The following is a 17621-nucleotide window of genomic DNA, read 5'->3' on the forward strand; positions in this document are numbered from 1 at the left end:
TCTATACATTTAGAATTGCCTATTTCATTTGGAAGGGACCTACCATGATCATCTAGTCCAACTGTCATACAGATACTCTCAGATGAAAAGTGAACATTCTACATAAAGAGAAAGAGAAAAGAATACCTTGGTTTCTGCTTATGGCAGGAATTATCCTCACTGCCAAACTGAAGAAGTTTGAAGAATTTCAAATGGCTCTGCACTGAAGAATGTAGTTAGGTAAGATATGGGTATTCAAAACTCTGATCTAGGAGAGCCTGGCAGCTACCAGGGCTAGCATGTTACCTAAACTCTTGCTCTAAATACGCATCACAGACAAGCTGGTGGCTCCAGCTTCTTACCCTCCCCGAATCATGCTGGAAGTCATCTGAGGGAGGGGATAAATGGATTTACAGCATCTGTGGTGGTTCACTACACTGTGGAGTCACACTGCCTGGGCTGGTTATTGTTGACGAAGCCTGCAGTCACTCTATCCATTAACATCCGCTGCTTACTGTGGGACCCTAGCCCTGAGAAACCTTCTGTTTCTGTGCAAGGAGGCGAACCAGCCCTGCCAAATTAATGTGCGGTGTGACACACTGAAGTATTTGCAGGGCAGTGAGGGGCAATTCATTTTGAATCACAGCAGTAACAACAGAGCACAATACCAATTACTGCAATACCCTACAACTCTTGGGGCAAGGATCCACCAGCATTTCAAGTTATTACAGGTGATGGGTCTCTCATTCACCATCAAGTACCCTGACCTTACTGAAGTCAGGCCTCCTCCCTGGGTAAGGCCATTGCATGGAGAAAACCTGCAGCCTAGGACGGCACTTTGGCATCTCCTTCTCCTTCCCAGGACTCAGATCCACTGCCTCAAAACAAGCATGTCCCTCCCCCAGCTTCTCCTGTCTGCTGTGGCAGAGGCAGCACTTTCTTTGATATAAGATGGGTTGTCCTGAGGCAGAGATCTGGCAAAACTGGGAAGCACAAAGCAGCCACAGGAATACCATGACTTGTCCCATGCAAGGACACAAGACTGCTAGCCTGAAAACACCTACCGTCAGAGCTGAGAAATGTGGGTGTCATTCAGCATCACACGTGCTTAGAAACACAATAATACCACAGAATTTATAACCTTGGGTTTCTGACTGCCAGTTAATAGCCAAATACGGAAGAAAAATAAGCTGCAAGAAACAAAGAATAAACCCAAATAACATTCTGTAAAAATCGACAAAAGATTCTTGACAAAGCTAGATCTTCAAAAACAAGCCTGCCAACATGATGAATAAACACAACTGTTGGATCTACTAAACTAAGGCATCACAGAAGTAAAATAAGACAATTTCTCATCTCTTGCTCTGGAGTGCTGCTTTTATACATCTGCCTTCTTGGTACAGAACAAGCAAAATGGTTCTGACCCAGCTGAAAACATTAAAAATCACTAGGGTCGACAGGACAAGGTGCCATCTACCTCAGTACCCTCCTTTCCAGACCTGTGCCACCTCTTCCCACCAACTCAAGGTGGACTTTGAACTACAGCATGAACCCATGCCTGTCCTGAGAGGATCTCAAAGTGACACTTGCCAGTCACAGCTGCCTGGAGGAAATTTAAAAAAAAAAAAAAAAAAAAGAGCGAAGACATCTCCTTGGCAGGCTCACCCAGTGTCCCCAGCTTGTCCTGTCAGAACCAAGGATATCCAGTCACCCTTCTCTTTTTAGCTCATCTCATTGCCCTCTGACCCCTGTGAATACCAAGATGCCATCTCGTGTGGAACAAAAGGTTTTCCTCTGAATTTTGAAAGCTGAGGAGTGGTGTTAGATTTGTAGCTCCACTTGAGAAAACACATTTTGCCTTTGTGTTTTCTGTACTTTGGAAAGCTTCCACTGACACCAACAGGAGCCCTTCCACAGACTCCCCAGACCTGCAGCTCTGGTTAGGGACTTTACCAGTGGGACCCCTGATAACTCAGAGATACCATGCTGGGATCCTTATCTTAGTCAAGCTTTGATTTTAATGGAGAAGAAAGTACATCAATTTACAGACTGCTCTTCTACTTTCCTTCTCTACCCCTGGCATGAGGTATATGCATAGATTTCACAGGTACAATTTTTCACATTACGTGGAGTTGCATAGTTAAATTGTCAATCTGCCACATCACAAAGCAACTGAACAAAACTACATCATTAAAGTGGGGAAAAAACCCACAATCAAATAAATCCAGCAACTCTGAAATAATAGCTGTCTATTACTACTGCACCTTAAGTCATTAAGTGTGGCAGCCCCAGACTTTCCTCAGTCAGCACCACCAGCCTGCTGCAAGTCAGTGAGATATGAATAGGTTGCCTTGGCTCAGAACTAAGAGTTTGATAAATATTTAATACCCCTCAAAGTTGCAGCCTCCAAAACAAGCACCACAAAAGAAAAACAGTTAACATTTTTAGAATTCCTGAAAAACAGTACAGCACAAACAAAACTCATTAACCTAGCAAAGAAGTCTGAATAGAACTTCTTGGTTTAGGACTGACAGAGAGCGGGTAAATAATTTACTGACTCTTTGCCTTGCATGCATACGTTGCAAGAGTGCCTGTGTCACTCCAAGTGACAACATTTATTATTTATAGTCCCAGAACTATGCCCTATAAGAAACTGTTCTTTCTGCAGTGCTTTTGAATCAAAAGTGCATCTCAGTTTGGGAGTACAAAAAAATTTCATGCCCAAACAGACAAAAAAAAAAAAGTCCTTGTACTGATAAATACATAAGGAGATAAAGGAAGCATTGGGTTTCTGGACACCAAGACCAGGACTCCACACACAGAGGATGGCATTTTGATTCTGCAGAAGCTAATATTAAAACTGATGTCAAAAGAACCAGAAGTTCAAATATTGAAAATTCCTAAGCAAGAATATACTTTGACAGGGAAAAAGGTATTTTTTTGCAGAGTATCTCAATGGCCAAATCCCACTTGAAGCTCATCTGCCTCAAGCATGACATACTTCCAGGCTTAAGAGACATAGGATGCAAGTTTTACATAAATATTAGGTTTACAAAGGCGTAAGTCTGATCAAACACACCTTACACACACACACACACAGAGGTTACATGTCTCTACGTCAACCTGACAAATTCATAGATATTTATTCTCCTCCACACACATGTGCATTATTTTAGATGTATAAAATATATACTTGTTATGGAAAAGCACACTAGCTATCTGAACTTGTCATACGCTAAACTATTCACTCTCAAAATCTCTCTATCCCCATGAAGAACCACCCCAGCAGCACTGCAGGGACATACTGGCCTGCTCCTGCAGCTGTGTGTTCAGATGAATGCCACGGCAGAGTCATCTGCTAGTTCCCATGGCAGGAGATGGTTTCGGTAGCTGTTCTGACTCAAGCTATGTGTCACCTGTGCTCTTTCAGATTCCCATTTTGCCATCAGTAATGACAGGTCAGCAGGGTGATGCAGATAAACCAATTCCTTCTCCTACAGCTATGCTAACTGCGTACCTGCAAACACATTTAGTGCCAATGTGTCTGTAAAGGAAGCAGAGATAATTCATGCAACAGCCTGGTAAGTAAATGATGTTCACCTAGACTGACATGAGAAACCAAGGGTAAATCATTGCCTGCGCGAGCCCTGGGTATTGCTCATGGCCTCACCATGGTGCTTCCCACAGCCCGCTACTTGTTAACTATTTATGCCTAGGTGACAGTAAGATCATCTGCCCTCTGACAAATGACACTAATATTAGGCCTTTATCACCACCACATCACCTGAAGAAACACAGCATCCATTTTACAGATTAGAAGACTGAAACTGTGAAAGGGATCGGGGTAGGACACACCACACCAGCACCCACAGCAGTTTTTCCTGTGAAAAACCCACCAACAATCAAACCCTCTTTTGTACCCTGAGTCTGTATTCATCTCCATGGGCTCCAGAGAAGGCAGGAGCCAAGGCCTCCAAGATCACAGGTGACAGTTTAAACATGATAAAGGACAGGGAGGATTAAGTTATCAGTTCTGTCACTGTTGCTCTGAAAGAGTTGCTGGTGGAGCAGCCGTAAGTCCAACATGCTCTGCTCCCAGCACACCTTCCTCCCATCTTCTATACCCAGCCGCACTTGCCATGCAGAGGGCATGCCTGGGAAACCCCCTGCAGCCACAACGCGGCCTGAGGTTGGAGGCCCTGTCAGCATGGACTTACCCTGAGAAGCATGGAGGAAGAGAGTCCCTTTTTCCTGTCTGTTGAGACAAACAGGGCAGTCATAACCAGCCAGTCTCACAGACATCTTAGGAAATCAAAGTGCTAATACCACAGCAAAAACAACTGTGGAAAGGAAAAAGATCCTTGAATGTGAACACCATAAGGGTGCCAAGGTATGCAAAAGAAGAGAGGTAACAGAAATGCAAAACTTGTATTTTAGGCACATAAACAGCACCGTCAGGCACTTTAACAGACCTGTAGGGGTGAACAGCTAAGAAGTATGTGGAAGTATCTGAAGGACAGGGCTTAAGATGTCCAAGAATTTCGCTGCCTTCCCTTGATTATGCTGCCATCTGCAAGTGGGCTGCAGCTGTTCCAGAACTGATGAGAACACCTCAGTTCACAAGCAGGGTTACAGCAGGACTGTTCCCTGCAGCTGCCTTTGCTCTAAGCTTCCACTTGCTGATATGTTCAGATACTTTCTGCCTTCTTAAAAACCCTGGAGAACCAAAACCTACAAACCAAAGTTCTAGTACTTCATGGAAAGAACTCCACAAGGAAGCAGCAGCAGTGTCTACAATCTTGATCAAAACAGCAGTTTTGATCCAAGCTGGAGTGTGTGCTTCAATTAGTCAGTCTCTGACAAATGCCTGGAGGTATCTAGCACAGCAGCATGACAGGAATGTAGTTCAGAGCCAAGGTAAAGGAGAATCTAAATCAAATCAGGGGAAATAAAAAGATCGACTGCCATTTTGAGTCCCAAAATTGTAAACAGATCATTTTACTTCCAACGTCCCCTTCTGCCACATCTGTACACCATAGCCTCACATTTTAAAGGGATGCAGCCAGCACGTAATCCAACCCTATTCATATAATAGTAGTGTAATATTAACAACCGATAGGAGCACCGTACTACTGGATACCACTCCCTCTAGCGTAACCACTCAGACTGATGATAAGGGAGCACAAAACATCCATGTTCTGGGTTGGCAGCAATCCCAAGGGTGCTAACAGTCACATGGAAATTCAGAACAGAGCATGCGGTCTCATGAATCATGTAAAATAACTTATACTGGAGCAAATAAAAAGGTGTTTCCTGACAGTATAGGCCATAGGACTGAAAGATGTCTGCTGGTCAGTTTAAAACACTTCCTTAAAATTGTTTTTAAATTAGTACTTAAATACCCTAGTCTGATTTTCCCTGTGGAAAACAACAATTCTTACCTTGTTTCTCATCTGATTACAGTATCATCAGAGGGCCCAGCAACGCAGTAGTAACACATGGCTGTGGGCCAGGCATTTACCGTTTCAAATGTTGCTCTGAGGGCTACCACTGCTACTGACACAGGGAAGAAAAGAAAGCAATATGAATCATCTTTCTCGGCTTCAACGTGAACCACTGCTCGCAATAGGGAAAGTGTGACAAATACACTGAGTTACTTGTACAAAACCATTCCAACTCCTCCAGGTGTCATATGCAACAATTTACAGTTCAATAGCTAGGAAGAACTTCTTCATGCCCTTGGCAGCTTGAAAATTCATGGAAGGACTATTGAATCTAGGCATATTTATCAAGGGCACAGCAGCAAGAGGAAGAGATTCAAGCCTGATTTGAGGGTATTTTTGTGTGTAAGACTTGCTGTTATATTTATTTGAATAGTAATAAAAAATAAGGTGGTTACTTTTTGCTCCATATATCCCACTGATAAATCAATGCATCATTCCCCTACAGCCCTCCTTCTCACCCCACCTCTGTGGAGGTTACAGCACCCCCATAAATAGCCAATATGATATTTAATACACACAAGAAGGTGACAGTTTCACAGAAAAAGCAGGAAGTATCTGTTGGGAAAGGAACATCTGCAAACCTACTGACATAGTTGCTATTCACTGGTGGCCCTTCAATGATGGGAGATTCCTTACCCAACCCTGTCGCAGCAGCTCATTTCTGTTCACTTCCTTCCCACTGGCAAGATCTGCTGTCTCTGTTGAATCAAGTGCTGAGTCAAGTGTTTGGCAATGAGAATCTCTTTAAATAACTGAAGTGTAACCTGACTGCACTGAGAGAAGAGCAACATCAGCCTGATAAACCAAATGCTGTTTAGAACAGCTCCACTTAAAAACATCTGCTCCTGTTCATCATGTACAGCTCTGGATCCACGTGCAGATATTTGCAAAGCCAAGAAGAGAGTGGTCTTTCAGCTACTTTACACAGTATTTCAAGAAATACTGCAGCACCCTACATCAAGATAAGCCTCTCTACCTCAAGACTTCTGCTAGCATCGCTGCTGATGCAGCCATTCCCCACAGAAGCCATCTAGCTGTTATGAAAGCCCTACAGCATTACCTAGGCACAGCGAGAGTTGGAGCAGGTCTGAACCCTCTGACTTGCAAAGAATTCCCAAGCTAAGCCACAGTAAGTAAAAACATACGTGCTGCCACACCATCGCCCTCAAAGAGAAATATTCTTGTGACCTTGGAGAAAATTAAAGACTAAAATATGCCTATATATCAGCCATAGGCAGCGAGACCCATCCCAAGTCTGGAGGGGTCAGAGATGGAGGACATATATCATCCCAAACAGAATCTTCCTGCCTTGGCTCATCCAACTCTACCTTCACCATGGCAGAACAATGTGCTCATAATCTGTCCTGGAGGCTGACAGGAACAGTCTGCTGAGGTAGCCAATCCTTCTTCCCAGGCAAAGGGAGTAAAGCTACAACCACAAAAGGCTCTTCTTGAAACTATGGCGACTCAAATCTGCACCTATATTAATGCAGCAAGAATGTGAAAGGAGAAAGTACTCAATTCAAAGCCCAGAGAACAGTCATCTTGCTAAGTCACTTAAGATTACATGAAATAACCACCATTTCTTTACCATCAAGGTGAAGAAATATACTAAAATAAAACCTAAAATATACTAAAATAAAAGCTGTCTTCTCTAATTTGCTTGAATATATTCAATGCTTAAAGACAAGCACAAACCTAGGAGCCCTGTGTTCCAATGGGACAAAGACATGCACATAAATTAAGCAAGGACTAGAGATCTTTTTGTATAATAACTTGACTTTGTGACCTCCGTGCTAAATATATATATAGGTATATAATACATATGTATGACTACTCCAGAATTCATATAAAAGATTACAATATATAGACTATATATTACTCTTAAGTTTATTCCTGCATTAAAAGATGATTAATAAATGGCTTTATAAATTTAAAGAAATTAACTTCAATAAGCTGCTAGCTTCCCAGCTTTAGTTTTATATCTTTGACACAACTGTAACACAGAAGCCAAGAAGCTGTAAAGCCATATATAAATGTGTGTGAAGCTGTCCCAGATAACCTTACAGGAGAAGGGAAGGGGAGAGCAACTCCAATCTTCATTTTCTATTAACGCCCAGGTCTCTGCATGAACATGAGTAATAACCTAAGTAGTGAAGAACAAACAGCCAGAAGCAAGGAATAGGGGCAAGAACAAATCATTAAAAAGTGATAAGCACCAAGGGCCCTAACTTAGCTAAAGGCAGTAAAAACGCGCGCACACACACAGGAAACCAGCTCATGTCTCCTCAAAATTGATCTGGTCATATAGTTTTAGTGCCAAGTAAGTGACTGCCTCGGCGCAACACCTGAGTGTCTATTAGAAAGGATGGTATTTCATCTATGTGCTTAGAGGTCTGATAACCCATTTTCCCAGGTGTGTCTCTCCCTCCTCCTAAAAGAGGAAATTAAACAGCAAATTAATTTTTGTGCACATTTTTATTTCCATCCCCCCTCCTCTTCCCTCCCTCCCCTCCTTCGATCCATTCTGAAAGATAAGCACAAAAATATAGAAATAAAAATTGAAGTAAATTCACAACGGCAGGAATAGACTGAGACTTGATACGGTAAATCAGTACAAAAAAAGAGGTCAAGAAAGTGGTGTCACACATCTTTCTGGAGAGGGCTTTTTGTCCACACAGGTGTACATGAAAGCCTCCTCTGCCCAGGGAGCAAATAGTGAAAACTAGTCTTGCCAGTGTAAAGGGATTTCAATTCACAAACCATCAACATCCTACTCAATTTATATTACAGATGGTCAGCCTGGAAGGGGAAATCAACAGCAAACCAAGACACAAAGCAATTCACAGCTAACTCATTTCCAGTGCATCAGAGGCTCATCAGTAACTGCTCCATGCAATGGACTGTAGTCATCCTGTAACTACATCTGACTGTCTGCTTGCCAAAAAGAAAAGGAAAACCCCACCACATCCAGGAAATGATTGACAATACAAAACGTTCCTCTTCAGAAGAGGGAGCACAGCCCCTACACCCAAACTAAGGCAGGCTTTTTTCTGGGACAAAAGAAGGGACAGAGCTAGATGGTTTCAGATTCCTTCAAGATATTTACAATTGCCAAGGTATTTTACACAGACTGTGCTTACAGGTTCCATTGTTCATCACTGATACAAAATTCATACGAAGCTTAAAGCTACACATAGGTTTCTGAGCTTGAAGAAATTACGACTAAACCCTCAGTTAGGTATCACTCAGAACAAAACACATTCACACTAGCACAACACTGAAGGGAACTGAACCATCAAGAATAAGTGTTACTCTGAGAATAGTATGCAAAAGCGGGCCCTAAAACATAATAGGAGAAATTTTAGCTCCAAAAGCTAAATGAAAAACAGCATGGCCTTGAGGAGAATATAGCACAAATATCCCAAACAGACTGCTTCTGAAGATGGGAAGCTCTAAGAAGGAAAAGCAAAGCTTATTTTTCAGTGCTAGCCACAAGACTGCATAAAGGAATGTTTTAAAAACTATATGGTCTACTGATTACTGTATCAGAGAGCTTAACTAGATGAATATGAGAGATCTGTGTGCAAGCCTACTTCACACAAGAGGTACACAGAGCATGACTAGGAAATTCATTACAGTTTCTTGGCTTCATGCAAGCATGGTCCTAGCATCTACACAGCTTTAAGCTGAAGAAAGAGAGGTTCTCTGAAACAGGAGTAGCCTATGCCGAATTTACACAAGGACTTTCAATCAAGGACCCAAATCCCAGGATTCAGCTCCTCTTTGCTCCCTGAACAACAAAGAAGCAGGCAGATCAGACTTCAGAGTCATCTTTCCCTGCTAATTACATGATAACAGTTTAAAACACAGATTGTATCACACCCACTGTCTCTCAAGACCAAAAATACATGTGTAATCAAATTGTTAAGGTAAACCAGTAAAAAGATGGAAAGGAAATTAACACCATATACAAAGAATTCTTTGCCACCAAAAATGAAATTGGTTTTTGTACCATCCAGCTTGCTTGCTAAAGTTCAACTGAGAAAATGTGATTCTCAATAAAAACACTTTTTCACAAATACAAAAATCCCTGTTATCAAATAAACTCTTACTCCTCTCATCTTTAATCCCAACCTCCATATATGCCATCTCCACACAAACCCCAAGCAATCCTTGTTTAAGATCAAAATGCCCCTTGGCCCCACGTGGTCTTCAGAACATCTAGCAGCTGAAGAAGGGGTTCCTGGATGCAACTGTCCAGAGAAGCCCAGCTGTCAATAATTACCTAGACCTCCATTTCAGTTTTATATGGCAGAGTCAACAGCCAGGAGAGAGAAAAACACCTGCATGTGTGTTTTGAAAGGAAAAGGTGAAATATTTTACAATGGAAAAGGGAAGCGTCAGTTGGTTCAGATGTAAGAATTGCGCAGCATAGCCTCCCATAGGTATGACAAAGCAAGCTTTGGTGTGCAAGACAGTCAAATGGCAATAAAAGCTGCAGGCAGGGTGGGAAAAGTTTGTGAAACTTTACAGCTGTCAGTGGAAAAAGCTTTAAGAGCTGAAGGGTCAAATTACTGAGACCTTCACTTACAAAGCATTCCTAAGGAAAACTTCCAAGTTAAGTCCAAATAGCCAACTATGCTTAAACTCAGGTTTGTCTCTTCTCAAACGTGAACAAAGCAAACAAAAAGAATATAGAAGACATAGGACTGAAATAAAGGGAAGGAAGAAAAGAAACAAGTAGGAAAGGGAATAGAGAACAAAAAGAAGACTTGGACAAAGGACATACAGCAGAAGAATGGGCAACCTTCAAAGACTGCTCCAGAGAAAAAAAGACCAGACTGGAAGATTTTATTCCTGTTCTCTGTTTATCAGTAAAGCATCAAGGAATTTCCAATAGTGAGCCTGAGACCTCATTGTATCATATGAAGTAAACAAAACCACTTAAAACACAGGAGATGGAAGTGAGAACTGCAGTGCCAGCTGCAATGCTGTGGGACCAGTTGGATGTAATTCAGTAAAAACAAATGATGCTATAAAATCAGTGCATCAGGAAAACCCTGTCCCCATCTCTATTTCAGAGTCTCAAGGATGTGAGAGGGATGACATCTAATTCAGCACCAAAAAACCCCAATAAAAACATTTCCACCTGTACACAAAAATGATGTCTCTCCTCCCAGTTAGAATGCAAGCTCAAATCCAGCAGGAAGGGGATAGACAACTTCATACCACCAGAAGCACACAAACAGGACCCAGAGCATACATGGTTTCCTCGGAAAGCACAAGTGTCATCAAATTCAAAGGAGCAAGAAACATGGCATGAAAATAAAGCGGAGAAAACAAAACAAGAGCCAAAAAGAATGCTTCCATTAAAGGACAACCAGAATAAGAGCCAGACGAAGAAAAGATCTAGACCACTGGCACACTGCCATCAGTAGCCAGAAAAAAAATCCCATCTTCCTTTAGCCACTTTTCCAAGAGGTTTCTTTCCCAGGCTGGTGGAGAGTGAGCCAGTGTACAAAGCTTTGGTCCAAAGGCTTTTACACTGGGCAGGAGGGAAAGCGGTTGAATTGTAAATTATTGAAATTTCCGACATATTTCTCTGTCTGCAAGGGAGGAAAAGTTATGCACTACCTTGTAACATCCTCAGTCTCTTCTAATGTTCAGACCTTCTAGGCAGAGGCACGACACTACTGTACCACCTACTATAACCGATCAGGTGTTCTGCTCATGGTTAGCAGACATGGGCAGAGGGTGAAAGGTAAGGAAGGGAAGTGGATAGATATACATAAGGTAGTGAACACCAAACCATTAGGGTTTCCATCTACAACAGTTCACACCATAGAGTCAGGGACAGTAACACAGAAGAGCAACACTTGCACTACCCTATCACACAGGTGACTGACTGGAAAAGGCTCATTTCCTTTTCCTACTTCAAGCCACTAAAACATATCAATCCTCCTTTCACAGCAAGCACTTTGCTTACCTCACACAGCATGGTGCCAGGTATATACACCCAATGGAAGCAATGCCTGTGCTTTGATTTAAGTATATGCTTAACTCCTGGCTGGATCAGCACTTTCAACCATATATCTTTGTGGGCCAAGGATTTGCATTCTTACACATCTTTAAACTTTCCAGGACATGTAATTTATCATTCTGCCTGTGATAAAGGATGGCAACACCTTGCTTGCTTCTCTTACTCTCAGTACACTGCAGAAAACAACAATACAGATTTCTCAACAGCAAGGTGGAGCACACTGATATCCCTTTCCCTCCCCTCTGATAATTTAGTTATTGCATATCATCACCAGGTTTGAATCAGAAAAAGGGGGGAAATACCCAAAGGGAGAGTGAAAAAAAGTAGGGGAAAGGATACTTACTGCAATAGAAACAAACAAAAAAAAAATCATTTTCAGATCACATATGAAAAGAACATCTATCTTAAACATGATCTCAAAAGAACTGACGAGGATAAATTCATGTGCAGTTCCAGGTATTCCAGCCTAAATACGGAAAATACACATTACTCAGTTTATGAAGGGCTTAGTTTTATCAGTACTATTTATATACACTTTCTTGCTTCATTTTAGTCTTATCACTTATACTGTACACACACTATAAATATAAAATGCATAGCAGTGCATTTATGTGTCACAGAAACAAGATTTTAAACCAACAGACTTGAGTGCTCACTGATTTTAAAAGACAACAGCTCTCTATTTTTTAACACATCTCTAAATTATATATGGGCTGTGTATCCCTTCAGACAAATGAACACTGATAAATTAGGTTCTGTCTCTAGCCAACCACTTCAAGTAATCTCCACCCTCCCACCTCCTCGTCACATGAAATAAAGATGAAGCACTGCACAATGTCAGTCACATTGCAGATCCATTCAGTAGCCGCATCTACCTGAAACAACAGAATAGATGTGTCGAGATCTTCAGCAGTCTCCACTATCAGAAGCTGAAATTCTTGCTGCCATGGACTCAGGCAACCCTGAGAGGGTGCTGGCTAGTACATGTCATACACAGCCAGCATTACGGTAGACTGCATCCAGCTCCTCTCACAAGTTTCTCCCGGTGGTATTGCTCTCCTTCCTAACTGACTTTATCTTTTATACCTGGACAAGCGATTTCAGCTGCATCTGTGGCCTGTGATACATTTAACGAACAGCACGGTGTGCTCCATGACCTGCCTGCTCCCCAGCCACATGCCTGTGGGAATACTGCCTGGAGTATTAAGCCCACTGCATGTGCTTGAGCATACACATCCCGGTTTTGACCTGCTTCATTACCTCTTTCCCAGCAAGCTCGCCCACAGTTAATTTAATGTGTTTAAGGACTGAAGATCAGCCTTGCCTCCCTGCAGTGCTATCAAACATGCTACAGCCAGAGAATCTGGCCGTGTTCCAGCTATGGGGCTTCCTCTAAAGTTCACTTCTTCTGACAATAGCTGAGCTGATGCTTGATCAGGACAGCGCTCCATCCAACACGACCTATCACCACTGTGGAGAGCTGCTGTATCCTCACACTGACAGCTGCATACCCCAGTCCCTCTCCTACAACATCACAGCAGCTGGATCATTTCCAAGTCTGATAAATGGAAATGACCTGATACTCATTAAGCATGGAACTTCAGAAGATCACAGTACGAAACAATGGTTACATTTTCCCATATCCCCGCTCTACTGGCTTGGTCAGCTTAACACAATGTCCCTCTACAGCTACACAAGGGCACTCGAAGTCCCCAGGCCAGGAAGTAGCACTGAGGAGACACAGGAGTAAGTAGAGTCAAGCTGATGCTTTCCAGCTCCTTAGCAAACTGCAACCATAGTCCCCTGAGCTTGGGAACTGTCACCTTCAGCTTCAAACCCCCATCGAAGAAAGGCTTTGAGAGGGAGAGGAAGGAGAGTCTGCATTCAGAACCACACCTGGACATGCCTCCGCAGTGCAATCCCATCTTTGTTTACAAACAGGCTTCCTTTCAACCCATTCATAAATACCTGTACTATGTTTCCAGCAGTACTATATAAAATAAGAACCTTTAAAGTTCAAACACAAATCACTTCTTCACTGATCTGCCAATTAAAAAATGAAGAATGATAACAAGTTGTGAAATTTATCTTGTCACCAGCCTAATTGCTACTTGGGTCTTCAAATTATGGCAGAAAAAAAAAGAGAAACAAAACTGAACTGTTTATAGTCTGTTCGGATTCTGGTTTACAAAGTACAGCATTATCTCTGTCAATGCGTGAGGAAATGCAATTGCACTATGGACCTCTACTTCAAAAAACCCTGCTTTAATTAATTATTTGAGTATTAAACCAGCAAGAAAAGAATTACTGTAGTTATTTCAGAGTTGCTTATTGCCTTCATACATGTGATCAGTCTGCAAAGGTTAATACTAATTTGCCAAAAATCTTTGTTCATTTTACTACATAATTATTAGGGTATTAGGATTTAAGATTAGGATACTAAGATTATGAGGATACCTGGTGTTATCCAAATAAAAACAGAAACATTTTGAGATCTCCTTTCTAGGGAGGGGCTGGGGAAGCACTGAGGAGTAAAGGAGGAAGGAAAGGCTGCAATTTAAATAAGCGTGAGAGTGTCCACACATCGAGAGTTAAGGACAGAGAAAAATTAAGAGAGGAACCCAGTATCAAAGAGAAAAAAAGAAAAAAAAGATGAAACTAGGAGTGGACTACAAACCTTCCAAACTTAATTATAGTACCTTAAGAGCACTTAGATGCACTTGGTTTAAAGCTTACTTATTTACCTTTCTTTACTAAAGAAGTCAGCCATAGGTACCAGAAATTAAATCTCACCTATCAAGAGCAATCAAGGTTATATTTTTAAAGTGAACTCTGCCTCTCTCTTCTTTCCCCCAAGCTTCCAACTTCCCATCTCAGGGCTGTCAGTGGTTGTCAGCACATCATATGAGAAACTCATCTGAACATACAATATAACTTGACAGGCAATACATCAGAAAACCTAGATGTGACAACCGCAAATTCCACCAGATGGTCCTGGATCATAACCATCCATTAAAAAAAAAAAAAAAGAAAAAAGAAAAAAACACCCTAAAATACACTGAAAAGCAGAATTTCTGAAGAAGGAAAAAGAGAAATAATTTGGTACATGCACTGTTTCATTCTTTGTCCTCTCCATGCTGAAAAAGGAGTCACAAAATAGCTCCGCCTCTTGTCCTCACCAGCTCATCCCATCATTGATATCATGTATTTCATCCTCCTACCCTAAGAAAAGTCTTCTAAACAAAGGTGCCACTCCACTAAAAGGCAGTAAGTACTAGTAATAATGGGGCTTTCCAATCGAGAATACTCTCTCAACAACTCCGGAGCCTGGTCTCCAGCATCAGCATGGCCTCCAGGTACACTAAACCCAAGCAATTCACCTTGGGAGTAACGGCAAACCTGGAGCACTTTCAAGACTCACTGTTTGCCACCCTTCCCATCTCCCTGTTGCTCTTGTAGGCAAAACAGATTCTATTTTAGTTCAGGCTGCCCACAAACCTCACCAGCCTTTGCAATGGCCCTTCTGGGAGAGACTTTGGATCGCCTTGTCCTCTGTCAGCCACACAAACCTGTGAAGGCAGCTGAGACCTGCAGGTCAAACACTGACTGTCCAGGCCTAACCTCAATGCAGGTAGAACTGCCTTTGACACATGAAGCTTAAACCACCTTCCAGCAGGTAGAGAGCACAACCTGCTCCTGATTCTGGCCTCAAGCCCACATAAAACACAGTGCTGAGGCAGGCACAGGGTCAGGGTCAGGACTCTGTGCCACCTTCTGGGAGGGAGGTCAGTGCAGCCCCATGGCACAAAGCACCAGGCTCACAGGCAGCTCCAGGATTAATTCACTGCCAGGAAAACACTGAAGCTGTCACTGTTCTTCAGGTGAGTGTCACCAGCCTGGCCACAGCAGCAGCTCAACTGGGACAAAAGCAACAGGCCTATGAAACATAAATCAAACCAGCACAGGCTGTCACTGCTCAAGCGACACCTTCAGGGACACCACTGCTTGCTCCTGTTCTGCCCCTACCTTCAATGTACAGATGTACACATTTTGTTCTGTAACTGAAAAAAAATATCGTGTATCCTTGTCCTCCCAATTACACATGCTCTGAAGTAAAAGGTATTCAGTCAAATATATTTGAGAACAAGTGGATATAAATCTGAATGCATAGAGGGAACTAAAACAGTGAACAACATGGTGTTATTTTACCAAACATTTAACAGGACCGGATAGTACTTCAAAGTTCTTTGGAAACCTGAGAGCTTCTTTGAATACAAAGCTGTCACCGGTAGAAAGCAGATCTACTCCCTCTGAGTGCACAAGCTGCGCTCCAGAGCTTAGGACTGAAGAAATCTCTCTTCAGGCCACCGTGGCAAAATTAGTTTTCACCAAGAAACCAGACTGAGCCCTCAACAAAGGAGTATTTCTGTATATTATAAATATTCATTTTCCTTCCCCTAAGGAGAGTTCCTTCCATTATAAACTCTCCTTTGCTGTTAAACAAGGTGCACCCATCTCCTCAGAGAGAAACACCTGTGAGGCAGGAATGCTCCAGTGCAGTGGTGGGGAACCAGGCTGCTGTCATGCATTGGGAACTGTGAGTGGAATGGGATCCAGATACTAACCAAAAGGGCTTTTTTAGCAACAGCTGATGGTTACTAGCTGCTGACTTCTGAAGAAGCAGTTTATTGTCTCCATCCAATCCATTTTACAATTATCACCTTTAGCACAGAGAGAAAGCTACTTTTACACCACAGACCTGAGAACAAAAGGCTTATAAAAAAGCCAATTCTTCCCTCCTCCTCCAACTTTAACAAGGAATATCTGATTTTCTACTCTGCCTTTGTCATTTTAACATAAAAGAAAAAGTCGGTGATATTTTCAAGTTTTGCTGTTGTGCACCAGTGGGGTTTCAAATAGTGCAGAGGCACATAATTACATGTACAGACACTTTTGATGGGAACCTAAATGTTGTGACAGTACATAAGTGTCTCTTAAAGATAAGAAAAATAGCCATTTAGCTCACAATGTACGTTTTGATTAAACTTAAAATGGACGCCACCTTTTTAGTGGAGTGCCTTTTGGCATCTAAATATTTTTCTATAAATACGAGGCTATGATTTTTCAAAACATCAATCTTCTACAGAGAGAAAAATCAACAACTTACTGTTTAATTGTTCTCAGCAGAAATACTGCAAAACAGAAGGCATAAGAATAACATGTACCTAAAAAAATTGGTACAATGTCACCTCTTCCCATTTTGATATTTATTTATATCTCATTAGAAAAGCAAAAATACTGCGTATCAAAGTCCAAGAATCAGCTGTTTATTTATTTATAGGCATTTATATAGCGCTCATCGCCATAGCAACCAGGAGCCTTTTTTTCTTCTTGTTCAGAGGAAAAGTTGGAATTCTGAAATGTGATCCTTTGATGTTACAGTGCAAATAGGTACTTCGTGCCTATGCTGCAAACACTTAGGCAGGTGCTTAAAGTACCTGAATAGACCTGGTGAAAGAGACAGAAGCAGAGGAAGGAAAAAGGAAAGGAACAGAGAAGCAAGTGAGAATGAGGGAGTAAGGGGAAAAAGGCTTTCCTATGAAAATTCACAGTGTAGTGGGTCCTACAATAAGCCACGATCTTCCCACTGTTTTTTTTTTAGTGACTGGTTCATGGAGCATAGTTCAAATTAATCAAGAGTGATCAACAGATGCCCAATTTATGCCGAGGACACCAATGACTATTCCCGAGCAAGGTTTTCTAAGAGGACAGTAGCTTACAAATGAGGCTGCAGAGAGCTGCCTCTCTTCTGAGTGCAGAGAATTCAGGAACCTCACTTTGCTACTCTCTTCTGATCCCCCAGCAATTAGCCATTACCAAATTCCCACAGAATTAGCAGACCTTTTAAAAAGTGTCATCTGTTCACAAAATATCAAAGAAATGAGTAGATTAGAACATTGCTCCTGCATACACCATTAGAGGATGAATTACTAGGTATGTCATGCAACTGCAGTCTCTCCACAATACCTCTGATGTGCACAAGCACACAACTACTTTTCAAACCCTCAAAAGAAATTGAAATTGTTTTTTATACT

General features: G+C 41.9%; 1 protein-coding gene across 4 annotated transcripts in view; it reads right to left on the reverse strand.

The window, feature by feature from the left end:
* POMGNT2 (protein O-linked mannose N-acetylglucosaminyltransferase 2 (beta 1,4-)) overlaps nucleotides 1–17621 on the reverse strand; it is a 32742-nt gene that overhangs the window by 11831 nt on the left and 3290 nt on the right. The gene's annotated exons all lie outside the window — the stretch shown is intronic.

Source organism: Falco naumanni, chromosome 4, assembly GCF_017639655.2.
Source record: "Falco naumanni isolate bFalNau1 chromosome 4, bFalNau1.pat, whole genome shotgun sequence".
In the NCBI taxonomy this organism is placed as follows: domain Eukaryota; kingdom Metazoa; phylum Chordata; class Aves; order Falconiformes; family Falconidae; genus Falco; species Falco naumanni.